Raw genomic sequence first — 15,093 nt, forward strand, 5'->3', positions numbered from 1 at the left:
ACTGTGAGATGTAGATCTGATCTGCTAGCTCAGAGTCACTGCAGGATATGAGTAACATTGAAGTCAGCAGGAGTTATATCCTGTAATGAGGAAAACGGGGGCCCCTGGCTACCTCAGCCTTTGATCTTCTGGAAGTGCTGCTTTGGTGCTTGCTGAGCAGCTGCCAGGACATAGACAACTACATATTTGTATCAGGTGCTTAAGTGCCAGCCACTGTGATGAGTCAACCAGAGCCACCTCACAACCTCAGGGTCAGAGGAGGAAGGAGGCTGAAGTTTAAAACTACATTTAAAATATACTACTCATAACATCCATTTTAAAGTTAAAATGTCTGAGATTTTTCTTATGTGTATTCACTATAATTGGATCCATAGAAACGGAGGGAACATTCTTATTTCGTTTAGTTTTCAAGAGTGGTGGGAGCAAGAAGAAACTGATGCAGGATGGGAGGGTCCATAGAGTTCCCAGTGCTTTTTCTTTTGAGCCTGACAAGTGGCTCCTTCTGAGGCCTGACCACAAAAGATATTTTCTCCTTCTGTGCATACAAGTAGTTGGATTTCCAGGTTGCGCAGCAGGACATAGCTTTGATAGTCTTCAGCATGCCCACCATTCTGTTTCTCTTCTTAATCAGCATGCAGCCCACCCGTCATATTTCCACTGGCGAGTCCTCTGCTTGAAACTTGCGCACACACACAAAAACAAAAACAAACAAAAGACCACAACACCAACAACACTTCTCCAGGCACCAGACTTTCCTCTCCAGAATGCTTCCCAATCATAATGAGGATAACCCTCACCTACAACAGAATCATGGATTTTAAGGCCAAAGGGACCATTGCGACCATCTAGTCTGACCCTCTATATAATACAAGTCAGAGAATTACATCCAGTTATTCCTGCATCCAGTGCAGTATATGACTGAACTAGGGCAAGTCCTTCAGCAAGATGGAGTCTTGATATCAAGACTGGACAACAGAATCAACCATTGGAACAGATAATCAAGGAATGTGGTAAATTACCTTCAGGGTTGAAAATTTTCAGTTTGAAATTTGTCTATCTTTAAACTTCCGGCCATTGGATCTTTTATGCCTTTGCCCACTAGATTAACAGAAATCTTTAATATCAGATATCTTCTCCCCACATAGGCACTTATAGACCAAATAACCTCCTAGCCTTCTCTTTGATAAATAGATTGAGCTCCTTAGGTCTCCCACAGTAAGTCCTCCACGTAAATTTAAACCTACAATTGGGAGAATAACTGATTTTGTTTGGTTTGCTGGCAGTGCCCCATTTAAAAATATATATTTGGTTCAACCCAAACCAAATCCAAAAATTGCAATAAAAAAAAAGTGAATTGAACACTCACCTGGGCTGTGGAAGACTTGGGTGCAACTCCCCCCCTCTGCCTGATGTGGAGAAGGGATTTAAACTTGGGTCTCCCATTTTGTAGGAGAGCACCCTAGCCATAGGGCTAGGGGATATTCTGGCAGAGAGCTCCCTCCAACTCTCCCGTTGAAGCTGTTCCACTGTGTGTAAATAAAGAATCATTGGAGCATTGACTTGAATGTGGGTTTCCCCACATCCTACGTGACTGTCCTAATCACGAGGCTAGAGAGTCATTTTCACTCTCGTTTCCTAGCCCAATGATCCCATTGCCATTATGAATGATCTCCAATCTTCCCCATCCCTCCATTAACAGCCTCAGACAGAACCTTCAGATTCAGATAGAGCTGACTGCTATGTTCACCAGGGGAAGACAGCCATAGCTAAAATTAGACTAAACTTTAAAAAGTATTCATGACCAACAGATTTGTCCTGCATTTTGTTGCTAGCATTCAGGATGTGTCTAGAAAGTACTGCTATTACTATCAACTTTAGAAGGTTGCCAGCCAAGGTGGAGGAAGAGCATCAGCTCAGGAAGCAGTCTTTAGTTGGGGTATAATATACAAATAAACTCTATGTTGCTATTGTGCAACAGAGCTAATAATAGGCAATCAAAAATCACAGGCCAAATACAGATACTGCAGTTCCCTGTGCTGCCGAAACCATTTCAGGTTTTCTAGCATCCCAATTCTTAACAGTCAAACCTAGAGGCCTCATTTAAAGTGTCAACATCATTCCAGATGGATAACGTCACACAATAGTTTGTCCAGCAATGCAACAAAAGCAGAAATGTTCTTAAAAGAAAGTCTTCTGTGGAATCCTCGAATGGGAGACTCTTGATGACCCTACTCTGAGCAAATCTCTAGTGCAGTGGTTCTCAACCTTTCCAGAGACCTGTTACTCCTTTCAGGAGTCTGATTTGTCTTGCGTACCTCCAAGTTTCACCTCACTTAAAAACTACTTGCTTACAAAATCAGAAATAAAAATATAAAAGCTTCACAGAACACTTACTGAAAAATTGCTTGCTTTCTCCTTTTTACCATATTATGAAATAAATCAATTGGAATATAAATATTGTACTTACATTTCAGTGTATAGTATATAGAGCAGTATAAACAAGTCATTGTATGAAATTTTAGTTTGTACTGACTTCACTAGTGCTTTTTATATAGCCTGTTGTAAAACTAGGCAAATATCTAGATGAGTTGATGTACCCCCTGGAAGACCTGTGCGTACTCCCATGGCTACACACACGCTGGTTAAGAACCACTGCTCTAAGGCACTGTGTACATGAAGATGTTCCATTGGATTAGTTTGTTCCCTCTAGAAACAGTGAACTAACTATCACAGAATCATAGAATATCAGGGTTGGAAGGGACCTCAAGAGGTCATCTAGTCCAACCCCCTGCTCAAAGCAGGACCAATTCCCAACTAAATCATCCCAGCCAGGGCTTTGTCAAGCCGGGCCTTAAAAACCTCCAAGGAAGGAAATTCCACCACCTCCCTAGGTAACGCATTCCAGTGTTTCACCACCCTCCTAGTGAAATAGTTTTTCCTAATATCCAACCTGGACCTCCCGCACTGCAACTTGAGACCATTGCTCCTTGTTCTGTCATCTGCCACCACTGAGAACAGCCGAGCTCCATCCTCTTTGGAACCCCCCTTCAGGTAGTTGAAGGCTGCTATCAAATCCCCCCTCATTCTTCTCTTCTGGAGACTAAACAATCCCAGTTCAACTATATTGAACTGAACTCTCACCGCTTTGTTATGCTGGTTTAAAGTACGTTCCTTATGAATCACTGCATACACCGCTCTATGCTTGTTTAAATTAACTATGAAGCATTCTGGGTAGATATCCCGTGGTACAACGTTCTGCCACTCAGTGTGTACAGTGGTATTCTCGCAGTGCGCTGTGGAATGCCTACTAGAACTTAAGGAATTCTGGGACCTAGTATCAAACTCTCATCATTCTTCTCCTGGCATCTGTATTTTGCCAGTGCCATTTTCGCATTGCTGTCAGACAGCATGGAAGACATGCACTGTGATCAGGATGATTTTTTTTCCCCTCCTCAATTTCCTCAAACTTTATCAGCAGAGTTATATTAAAAACCATGTATAAGTTTCATAGGTAACCGATAACACTGCTTGAGCTTAAAAAATAACCAAGAACATGGTGCAAACACAAAACCAATGGAACTGTGGCATGCTCAAAGTGTAGCGTGCTCACACGCTCCTGTAAGCTATTTTTAGTTTCAGGGGGTGGATTGCAGTGGGAAGAACCTGAAATTTAGTTGCTTGAAAGGGTGATCCCAGTATGGCATGCTCCCCATAGCTTGCAGGACAGTGCTAGGATCAGGCGCTGTGCTTGACCTTTGTAACAGAAGGTGCTGCACTGCAGCTATTGCCTCTGCATCACATTTTCCAGGACCACACGCTCCCTTTTGAGCCTCTGAGTGTGCTCCAGGAAGCCATTCCCTCCACACTTCTGGGCTTCCCAGCCCTCTGCTGGGCTGCAGTCATTCATCCTTTGAACACCGCCTCTTGCCTTTTTCTCCTTCTGAGGTTTGTCCCTCTCTCAGCAAGTAGTAAGTCCCCTGTATGTGCAAGCTGGGGCATTGCAGGTGCTGAGGGAAGTCAGAAAAAGACCAAGTATTTATCTTCCCAATCCTAGTTGCTGTGCCAGCACTGATAAAGGGCTGCTTTTCCCACCATTTGGGGATGCCATTCCCATCTCTTCTTCCCATACTGGGGTTTGCTTTGAGACAATATTGTGTTTTCCAAGTTTCCCCTGCCTTGTATAGCACTGTAAAAATGTTGGGTGGGCATAGGCAGGCTAGTAGTTACATGTGCACTTCTGCAGGCTGTCATATGTCCTTCTGAGACAAATTCCCCAGGAGACACAGAAGGGTCTTATTCAAAAAGGCAATGGGCAAACCAGAAAGCTATACAGCCCTGTTATTGGCTAGGAGGGTGATGCTCCAATTGTTGCAGGAGTAGAAGGAGGGAAACACTAGCTATATACAGGTGTCCCAGCAGAGGTGCATTGCCTTCTGTCTTAGGAATGTATATAGCCCCTATCACAATAGTATCAAATGCCTCAACACCCCGGTGGAGGTAGAGGATTATTCTTATTCCCATTTCACAGATGGGAAACTGAGATGCAGAGAAGCTAAGTGACTTGGCCAAGGTCACACGGGAAGTCTGTGGTGGGGCAGGGAACTGAATTAGTGTGCCTCAAATCCTAGACTAGGGTACTAACCATTGGACCATCCAACCTCTCCATCCTTCCATGTAATTTGTGCGCACCAAGAGAGCACTGTCTGTCTTAAGTTCTCTTTATGACACTCTCCCCTCAGTATAAGGTGCACTGCGAAATATATAAAACTGCAGTAATTCTTCTGAACCCAAGAGTTCCAGATAGCCAGGAATGAATGCCTCGTGGCTTAAAATGTCTATGCATTCTGAAATATCTTTGAAGGCTGGTTGGGGGAATTTCTCATGTTAGCTAAAAGCTGAGGGCTTTTATAGAACTTTGAGCCAAGCTACTTTGTCTATTGCCGTTTCTGACTGTATCTGCCAGGCAAAGCATTTGATTTTTAATCACCATGGTGCTGATAGCTTGAGGGGCAAAAGGGGGTCCACAACAGCAAGCAGCTCAGGAAGCGGACTGGGGGGTGGCAAGTGGGGCCAGTGATTGTGGGATTGGATACTACAGGGAACTAAAACTTGATAGTGTCGATTCTCTGGTGTAGATGCCATTTTGAGCATAGTTATAGGGTGAGGGTTAAAATGCCAAGCAGCTGGAGAGAGGCTCCCAGCTCCATCAAACATAGTGGTGGACAGCTAGTACCCAGAAAAGGTTGTTTTGTAATACAGCCCATAATACTGACTGCTACAGCTCCCCTTTGCAGCATTTTCAGGCTGGCTGCTGGAAGAGCTCTGTTCCACTGCATGGGGTTCCCATGTAATCTCTGAATCTGCTGGGTCACACAGTTCTTGCCTACCCAGAAAAAAAATCCCTCCTACTTGGATCCCCTGGATTTTAGGGCAGTCAAAAGCACCCGTGTGGATTTTGGTTGCTTTCTGGAAAGCTTTCCATCACATCATTTTTGTGTCGTGGCGGTGGCATGAGCATCCCTTCAAAAAATGAAATTCCAGGTACTAACATTATGGGGAGGCAGTGAGAGCATTACTAGAAGTCTTGTTCTGGTCCTTTGCCTTGGACTGGTGCTCCTGGGCTTTGAATCAGCACTGGCCCCACCTCCAGGAACCAGGAACTGGCCCCACCTTCCCTCATCTTCATTTGCTCAGAAAGCATCTGGTAGATGTCTGCATTCTGGTGACTTCTCCAGATTGGACTGAACATGCAGCTCTTCAAAGAGGGCAGTCAATTCCAGGATCTTTGCAAAGGTCTACATGGAAGCAGGGACGGGGGAGCATAGCTGCTATAACAGGTATACAACTAGGTGTGTGACCTGGTATCCATAAGGGTTATACCTGGTTAAGTGCTAATGTAACCCACACACCTCCTGGGTGTGGTGTTCTGTCCCATCTAGTGGCACCAAGACCACTTAGCGAGAGAGATAAAATGAGTCTGCTCTGCAGCCTTAGCTAACAGCCAGTTGGCTTTTAGTGCATGCAGTAGAGCAGGGGTCAGCAGCCTTTCAGAAGTGGTGTGCTGAGTCTTCATTTATTCAGTCTGATTTAAGGTTTCATGTGTCAGTAATACATTTTAACGTTTTTAGAAGGTCTTTCTATAAGTCTGTAACATATAAACTATTGTATGTAAAGTAACCTTTTAAAAAAGTTTAAGAAGCTTCCTTTAAAAGTTAAATTAAAATGCAGAGCCCCCCGGACCGGTGGCGAGGACCCGGGCAGTGTGAGTGCCACTGAAAATCAGCTCACGTGCTCCCTTTGGCATGTGTGCCATAGGTTGCTTACCCCTGCAGTAGAGGCTCATGCACTAAATTCCAGAGGTCCCTGGTTCGATCCTGTCCACTGATGACCAGGGTCTGTCAGCATTACACTAACATTTAAACAGAGAGATGACACCCAATTATGATGACTCTGGAGCAGTGGAGGGCACACAGGCAGGCTGTTAGAGGTGTGATGCAGGGCAGTGTAGGATAGCATTGGGAAGACTGCCAGCAGTGGAATAGTTAGGAAAGGGACCACCTGTACCTTAAATGAATAAACTCACTGCAAAAGTAGAGTTACTCCTGTTCCAAGAGGAATTACTTGCTGCAGCCTAAGACACCAAAGAATTTTCTTAACTTTTCTTCCCCCCCCCCCCCCAAATTGTGTTGGCACTGTGAAGCAAACAAACTACAGTTACTCTGATGTAACATCCATGTGCAGACAAAGGAAGCTGGTTTGTTGATAACAGAAATACGGTTCACTGTGGTTCTACTATTCATTTCACTGGCTCCTGTGCTGAGGGGGCATATAGATATAGCTGAACTACCACAGTGGCCTGTGAACAGGGTTTTGCCTGCATCAGAATAGCTGACACCTCTTAACTACCGTGCTTGGCCAACAGTAACTTGTTCAGACGTCTCCGCCCTTACAAAGAAGATCTACGTACATGTTTCCCTCCAGGCGGGCCTTTAACTGAACTCTGCAGGATGAGGACTTGTGTACTCTAGCTTTAGCTCTATGGGTTTAGCAGCTGCTTCGTCAGGCACAGAGCGCAAATACTGGGGAAGGCAGATAAAACCCCTCACCCGCCCACCCCAAACCAATACATCTGTGCACAGAGCCCAGGAACAGACCACCAGCACAGTAATAAGGCACAAAGTAAAACTGAATTGCTGCTGGCTACTTCCCGGAAGAAAAATAAAGTTGAGCAAGTGTGTGTTTGAACCTTTGCAGCTGTCAGAACAATTGCCTCTGCTCTTAAGACACCCCTCCGAGAAGGGGGAACTAAACTTTGGCAGGAGAATACTATGGGCAGTTGTTCCTGTGACATGGCCCCAAATGACAACTCTGCTTTGACCCACACCCCCCTCCCCCGCATCCCAATAGTCACAAGAATGGAGGCAATCTTCCCCTGATGCTGGGCCAGTGTGCTTTGGAGAGACAAAAATTAACGGAAAAAAAGTGAAAGAGCATCTTAAGCCAAGACTTTTTAAAAAAAAAAAACCCTTGGAGGAAAACATTGCAGCAACAGGAGCCTCCAGTGAGTTGAGCAGCTGTTTGCTGGTGTCCAAATCACTTTCTTTTTTTAAGTTAGCATTATAGTCTTGCACCTGCAGTTCTTAAATACACTCATCATCCAAGTCCTAATAACCAGAGGATTAATATAGTTTAAAAAGGGCCAAAAGCATAATATCCATAAATCTCAACTAATTCTTCACATGCAAGATTAGCTCAAATATAAAGGAAAGGACATTATAAAGTGGTCCCATGATAATGCTTAAGACCTATTTTTTTAAATATACTGAAACATGCACGCCCCAACCATGGCCTGTAATAGCTGTTAGAAGTACTATAGCCATGTGCCTAACACAGCATTAGGCAAGTACCACTGCAATTATTGTATTGATAACATTGTTCCTGAGAGCTGGAGATATGTTCACTGACTTGGACAAGAAAGGACAGTGAAATAAGTTGTGGAGGTGGTTAATGCAAATGAATGAATCCATTATGTTGGCTAGCATGATCATTCAGATTCAGATGGGGGCTAGCAATGAAAGAAAACTGAGAATGAAACTTCTGCAAGAACAACATGACTTAGTTTCAGAGTAGCAGCCATGTTAGTCTGTATCCGCAAAAAGAACAGGAGTACTTGTGGCACCTTAGAGACTAACAAATTTATTAGAGCATAAGCTTTCATGGACTACGAAAGAAGTGGGCTGTAGTCCATGAAAGCTTATTCTCTAATAAATTTGTTAGTCTCTAAGGTGCCACAAGTACTCCTGTTCTTTTTATGACTTTTAGTGAAAATGTGGCAGTAGTTCCAACATGAGAAGTTTCATCCATTCTAACCCAGCAGACTATTGACTTTATCCTAGTCATCAATGGTTACTTTATAATCTACACCTCTACCCCGATATAACGCTGTCCTCAGGAGCTTCCCCCCCCCAAAAAACAAACAAAAAACCCACACTTACTGTGTTATAGGTGAAACCGCGTTCTATTGAACTTGCTTTCATCTGCCGAGTGCGCAACCCCCACCCCCACCCCCACCCCCGAGCGCTGCTTTACTGCGTTGTATCCGAATTAGTGTTACATCAGGTCGCATTATATCGGGGTAGAGGTGTAGTTTAAGTATAAGGGGTTTACTTTATCTAACATGTTCTAAATTTATTGTGATTCCAAGATGTTTTTGCACCCAGAAGTCTCTCTCTCCTCTTTCTTACGTGAGATGGAAAAAGAGTAGCGAGAGAATAGAACTATCAGGTATTTTGCTATGCCTTTGATACTTGAAGAACTGGAGCCATTTGTAAGCATTCACAAACACTATAACCAGGAGGGAATACTGTAGGCAGAAGAGATCACTTCGGTGTCAAAGGGCTGGTCTACACTGGGGGGCCGGGGGGAGAAATCGATCCAAGATACGCAACTTATTCACGTAGCTGAAGTTGAAGTATCTTGGATCAAATTACCTGGGGTCCACATGGCATGGGATCGACGGCCGCGGCTCCCCTATTGACCGCGCTACCGCCACTCGCTCTGGTGTAGTTCCGGAGTCGACGGTGAGCGCATTCGGGGATCGATATATCGCATCTTAACGAGACGTGATATATCAATCCCAGATAAATCTACTGCTACCTACCGATACGGTGGGTAGCGAAGACGTACCCTTAGGCTAGATTTGAGGGCCCAACTTGGAAAGTGTGTCCCTTAGTAACTTGCTGAAAGTAACACACTAAGCAGAGTATTGAATAGAATCCGGATCTCTTGAGCCCCAAGACTATGTAAAGTATCAGGGGGTAGCCGTGTTAGTCTGTATCTACAAAAACAACAAAGAGTCTGGTGGCACCTTAAAGACTAACAGATTTATTTGGGCATAAGCTTTCACTCTATGCATCCGAAGAAGTGAGGTTTTTACTCACGAAAGCTTATGCCCAAATAAATCTGTTAGTCTTTAAGGTGCCACAAGACTATGTAAGACACACCTAAGATACTTTTGGTGTATGGACGGACAGCTCAAGAAAATGAACTCCTCACTAGAGCTGAGGAAATATTTTCAATTTTCACTAGAGTACAGAATTTCAGAACAAATTCAGGGGTGCAATCCAGAGAGAAAATAAGCATCAGCATTTATAGTGAGGGTGGTTTTAGGTTTTTATTATTAATTATTAAAGCACTGACCAGGTAAAACCTAGCTAAGATGACAGGCAGACAAACACACATACTAAGCAGAAGACACATGACCTAGGGAATTCTGTATGTTCTGATGGGCTAACATAGTTAGGAGACATTATGCAGATAGGTTCAAACCAAACCCAGGATCTGACTGTCCTCCCAGTTTAGGCTCCAATCCTAAATATATTTATGCTCATGTTTAACTATATTCACAAATAAACCTTTGCAGTTCAATGGAACTACTCCTATGAGTAAAGTTAAGCATGTGCATAACTATTTGCAGGATCAGGTCCTCTGGGAAATCCCTAAGCAGATTCTTATTCAGAATCCAATCTCACGCGCGTGCACACGCGCGCCACCACCTCTCATATTTACATAAAATGTATTCAGAGTTCATGATGTATCCCCAATCGCTGACTGTTCTCTAAGAGCTGGTCCACACTAAGCCCCCAGTTCGAACTAAGATACGCAACTTCAGCTACGTACCCTAAGGGTACGTCTATACTTACCCGCTGGTTAGGCGGCAAGCAATCAATCTTCTGGGATCGATTTATCACGTCTTGGCTAGACACGATAAATCGATCCCGGTGCTCGCCGTCGACGCCGGTAATCCTGCTCCGTGAGAGGAGTAGGCGGAGTTGACGGGGGAGCCTGCCTGCCGCGTGTGGACCCACAGTAAGTACCTTTAAGTTCGAACTAAGATACGCAACTTCAGCTACATGAATAATGTAGCTGAAGTCGAAGTATCTTAGTTCGAACTGCGGGCTCAGTGTGGACCAGCCCTAAGGGTCACAATGCAAATCTTCAAATTATGTTTGTTTGCTATCCAAGTAAAATTTATTTAGAACATTTTAATCGTAACACACACACCACCCATTATCGTTAATTCTCTCACCATCTAGATAGCTGGAGGAAGAGGGGCTTCATCCATTGATGCAATCATCAGGCTGCCAGGGAAACTGAGTACTGTTATTCAGTGGGTGGATAACAGGATTTAACATGCAACAGAGGGTCCTGTGGCACCTTTGAGACTAACAGAAGTATTGGAGCATAAGCTTTCATGGGTAAGAACCTCACTTCTTCAGATGCAAGTAATGGAAATCTCCAGAGGCAGGTATAAATCAGTGTGGAGATAACGAGGTTAGTTCAATCAGGGAGGGTGAGGTGCTCTGCTAGCAGTTGAGGTGTGAACACCAAGGGAGGAGAAACTGCTTCTGTAGTTGGATAGCCATTCACAGTCTTTGTTTAATCCTGATCTGATGGTGTCAAATTTGCAAATGAACTGGAGCTCAGCAGTTTCTCTTTGGAGTCTGGTCCTGAAGTTTTTTTGCTGTAAGATGGCTACCTTTACATCTGCTATTGTGTGGCCAGGGAGGTTGAAGTGTTCTCCTACAGGTTTTTGTGTATTGCCATTCCTGATATCTGACCTGTGTCCATTTATCCTCTTGTGTAGTGACTGTCCAGTTTGGCCAATGTACATAGCAGAGGGGCATTGCTGGCATATGATGGCATATATAACATTGGTGGACGTGCGGGTGAATGAGCTGGTGATGTTGTAGCTGATCTGGTTAGGTCCTGTGATGGTGTTGCTGGTGTAGATATGTGGGCAGAGTTGGCATCGAGGTTTGTTGCATGGGTTGGTTCCTGAGTTAGAGTTGTTATGGTGCGGTGCGTGGTTGCTGGTGAGAATATGCTTAAGGTTGGCAGGTTGTCTGTGGGCGAGGACTGGCCTGCCTCCCAAGGTCTGTGAAAGTGACTGATCATTGTCCAGGATAGGTTGTAGATCACTGATGATGCGTTGGAGAGGTTTAAGCTGAGGACTGTAGGTGATGGCCAGTGGAGTTCTGTTGGTTTCTCTTCTGGGCCTGTCTTGTAGCAGGAGGCTTCTGGGTACACGTGGATTTAACACAATGCTCTCTTTGAAGTCAGTGAGAGTTTGACCCTTGACTTCAAAAGGAGCAGGTCCCAAATTCTGTGTTTGGGGAGTTAGGGATTTGTCTGAGTAAGATTAGAGTGAGGATATTTACCAGATTTAAGGCATCTGAAGAAATGTACTAGCTTGCTCTAAATACAGTTAGCTAGGTTGCAAAATTAAATAAAAGCCCAAAGTAAGAAGGGAATGAGTAGTTTTGCTAATGGTCAGAAAAAAACAAAACAAAACAAAACAAAACACACATCTCAATCAGTGGGTCATTTCAATCAATCAAGCAAAGTCAAAGTTAAGAGTATTATTGTCAGATTTGCTAGTGAGGAAAGTCCAGAGCCTAGTTCTCCTCCTCTCATTGTTACAACTCCATTGACTTCAGTGGAGTTACTGCCAATATACACCAGTGTAAGTTAGAGGAGATTCAGTGCCACAATATTTGCCTTTCATTCTTAACTAGTGAAATGTGTTGCTTTCAGTATGGCAGCATGCCTAATGCTTAAAGAAAGTTATAAGATGAGCTTAATTACAACGAATCTTTATTCTTACAGTGCTACTTTAATGACTAGAGTGCCTGAACACACCCAATAACCCAAGCATGCAGAATGCATTAACAAAAGGACAGCCGGGCTTTAGAACAGGATGTTTTGAAGCCACTTCCAATTCACAAATGATACCTGGAGGTTAATAGACCAGGGTTAATAGACAAAGCATATTATAAATTTGGAATATGTTGATATGAGGTGTGTTCTGTTGCTAATAAGGGAGAGATGCCTCATTGACAATACTCTACTTTTGTTTGTGGTTCGGCTAAACCACTAGTTCTGTAAAGAGCTCCTTTGCATGTGATTAGATTAGTTACAATGCTCCTTGTCTGAGTTTAAGAATGAACAATGCCCAGTTGGATTTTGGTCATAATCAGTCTTGGTTTACATGAAATATTTTAATTTTAAGTCAAACAACTTCATGCAGTAATGATGATTTAGTAATTGATTCAATGTGAGAATTCTGAATTACAAATGGACTATGGCATAATTTATGCCAAGTTAATGATTCTATAGTTGAATGTAGTAACTAGTTCCACCATCAAGCTCCATTCTCGGCTGTTTGCAACTTGAAGGAAAGACCTGTTGCAAGCAGATTTTTAATGGGATACTGTCAGCTTAAAACTAATATGAGATTGTAATAAAAAACAAAAGCCCCAATATTGCAAGCTGTAGCACATAGATGGATTTCTTCAGCCCCATTGACTCAATTTGACTTCCCACTCAAGTCAATGGAAGTTGTGAGCCCTCAGCACCTCTCATGAACAGATAAGTGATTACCAATGTCTACAACTGATACTTTGCCAGCTGAAGTTACACAGAACTACCTTTATCCCACTAGCAAAAGTGACAAAGATTGAGTGAAGTTATAAAAACTAATGCCCTGATCCAACAAACATTTATGCATGTCTAACTTTACACACATGAACAGTCTCATACATAAAGTTAAGCACAGTTTATTTTCCTTGCACAGGAACCTTGTATATATCAGCATGGAATGATAATCTGCACTCTAATATTTTACATTTTGTATGTATATAAACCTAATGCATGCACACGTCAATTCACATTTCAATCAGCTCTTAATATTTAAATTTTTAAATACCAACAAACCAAGTGGTTACAGTTAAAGGCTGGCCCCAATCAGAATGTCTCCAACACCCTCTCCTAACTCTGTTCCTAGTTACTCTTAGGGAACACTTCTTGCAATAGCCAGGCACAGCATGAATTACAGAGCACATTGCTGTTGCAGTGTGGGTTTACAATAATGTAGTTCTTGTGAAACCTGTAGAGCTAAACTTTAGTCTTCAGATTAGTGATTATATAGAGGGGGAGGGGTGGAATTAACTCAATTGTTTCTAGAACCCAACCATTGACTGTGGGGATTGTCTGACACTCCTTCAAAATAAGTATTTTATCAGTTATGTAGCTACATTGCCATCTCACTCCTGCAATTTGCCAAAGAGAGCAGGCTGGCTGCATCCGACAAAGAGAAGGCAATATCACAATATAATGCCCTGGATACTTTCCCTAATGTTAGAGTGCAAGAATACAAGACATGGGGTTGTAGCTCGCATGGGCCTGTGGTTTTCATTTTTAGGCCTCTGAAGGACAGAGCAACATCACGCACTAACAGGGAGTAATTTTTTGTTTTAAAGAAGACCTCTGCCCGGGTTTTCAGACTGGGTAAAGTAACCAAGCACATGCTGCTGTTAGCCCTTTACAGAGGGGTCATGTTTCAGTTCGGGGCTTCGGCTGCACTTTTTGGTTACGTTTAGTGCAACGGGAAAACCCTTCTAACCCGTGGAGGGCTAAAAGGGCCGTGGCGAGGCTGGGACAAGCTGACGGCGGGAGAGCCCAGAACTTTACCCCGTGGGACTTTAGAGCCTCCTCAAACAGACCAGCAAGATCCCCGCGTCAGGCAAAAATCCCAATAAGACGGGCTCCCCCGCGCAGCGGCCGCGCCGCTGGGGACTGGGCTGGTTACCTCGGCAATCTCCCCTCGGGCAGGGCGGCTCCTCATCCTCCTCCCGGCAGGTGTAGCGGCGTCCGGCGCAGCTGAGCTGCCCCGCTGGAGACACCTGACTCCTCCCCAGGGCGCCGGGGCCAGGCAGAGGCTGGGGGCTGGCTGCTGTGTGAGACTCACCGCCAACTTCTCCCCTCCTCACAGGGGCCGGGGCTTGGCAAAACCGCTGCGGAGCTTCCTCTGGGCGGGCAGGACACTTGGCAGCTGGGTGCTAGGCTTCCTCGCCATGCTGCAGAGCGGACGGCGCTTGCACCTGCTCCTCCCCCAGCCACCGCGGCACACAGCTGGCTCTAGCCCTCAATACCCTCCGTCTGTCCCATGATCCCACCTGCACACAGCTGGCTCTAGCATTCAGTGCCTAGCGTCTGTCCCCTGCACACAGCTGGCTTTAGGACTCAATGCCCAGCATTTATCCCCCAGCCTCCTCTGCACAGCTGGCTCTAGGCACCCACCTCCTGGACTTTGCCCCAGCTACCTGTAGGCTCAGTGCGGTTCCCTCCCAGCTACAGCCTCTCCCCAGCCTTCTTGTACACAGCTAGCTGTAAGCTTTTATTGCCAGGGCTTCCCTCGCCTGCCCCCGTAACACAGCTGGTGCTGGGCTCAGCCGCTCCCCGCCTGTCTCCCCCTGAAAGCGATTCTGGTGCCGCAGCTCTCTGCCCTCTTCCCTTGTCTCCCCAGGCACTGGCTTCCTTACCTGCCCAGCGCTCTCCTTGACACCCGCTGCAGCAGCCTTTCCCTTGGGTCCTAACGCCTGACAAGTCCAGGGCTGCAGTCCCAGCCCGCTGTAAACCTCAGGTGTCCTCCCTCAGTGGAGCGGTTCCCCTTGGTCAGTGATTGATCGCTCTTGTTAGGAGAGGAGGGAGCTGGTTCCCCTGGTAACTTCCAGTCTGCGAGGCTGACCGCAG

At 44.9% G+C, this 15,093-nt stretch overlaps 1 protein-coding gene across 6 annotated transcripts in view; it reads right to left on the bottom strand.

The window, feature by feature from the left end:
- Positions 1 to 15,093, bottom strand: part of TC2N (tandem C2 domains, nuclear) — a 49,674-nt gene extending 34,581 nt beyond the window's left edge. The window contains exons 1-2 of one of the 6 annotated variants that reach the window (XM_065595627.1): positions 14,883 to 15,093; positions 1,367 to 1,526 (exon numbers count right to left, since the gene is read on the bottom strand). The gene's annotated coding sequence lies outside the window, so the exon portion shown is untranslated. Of the gene's footprint in view, positions 1 to 1,366; positions 1,527 to 14,149 lie in introns of all 6 variants that reach the window. The other 5 variants (XM_065595628.1, XM_042858618.2, XM_065595626.1 and 2 more) reach the window with 5 other exon arrangements.

Source organism: Chrysemys picta, chromosome 4 (assembly GCF_011386835.1).
Source record: "Chrysemys picta bellii isolate R12L10 chromosome 4, ASM1138683v2, whole genome shotgun sequence".
Classification (NCBI taxonomy): domain Eukaryota; kingdom Metazoa; phylum Chordata; order Testudines; family Emydidae; genus Chrysemys; species Chrysemys picta.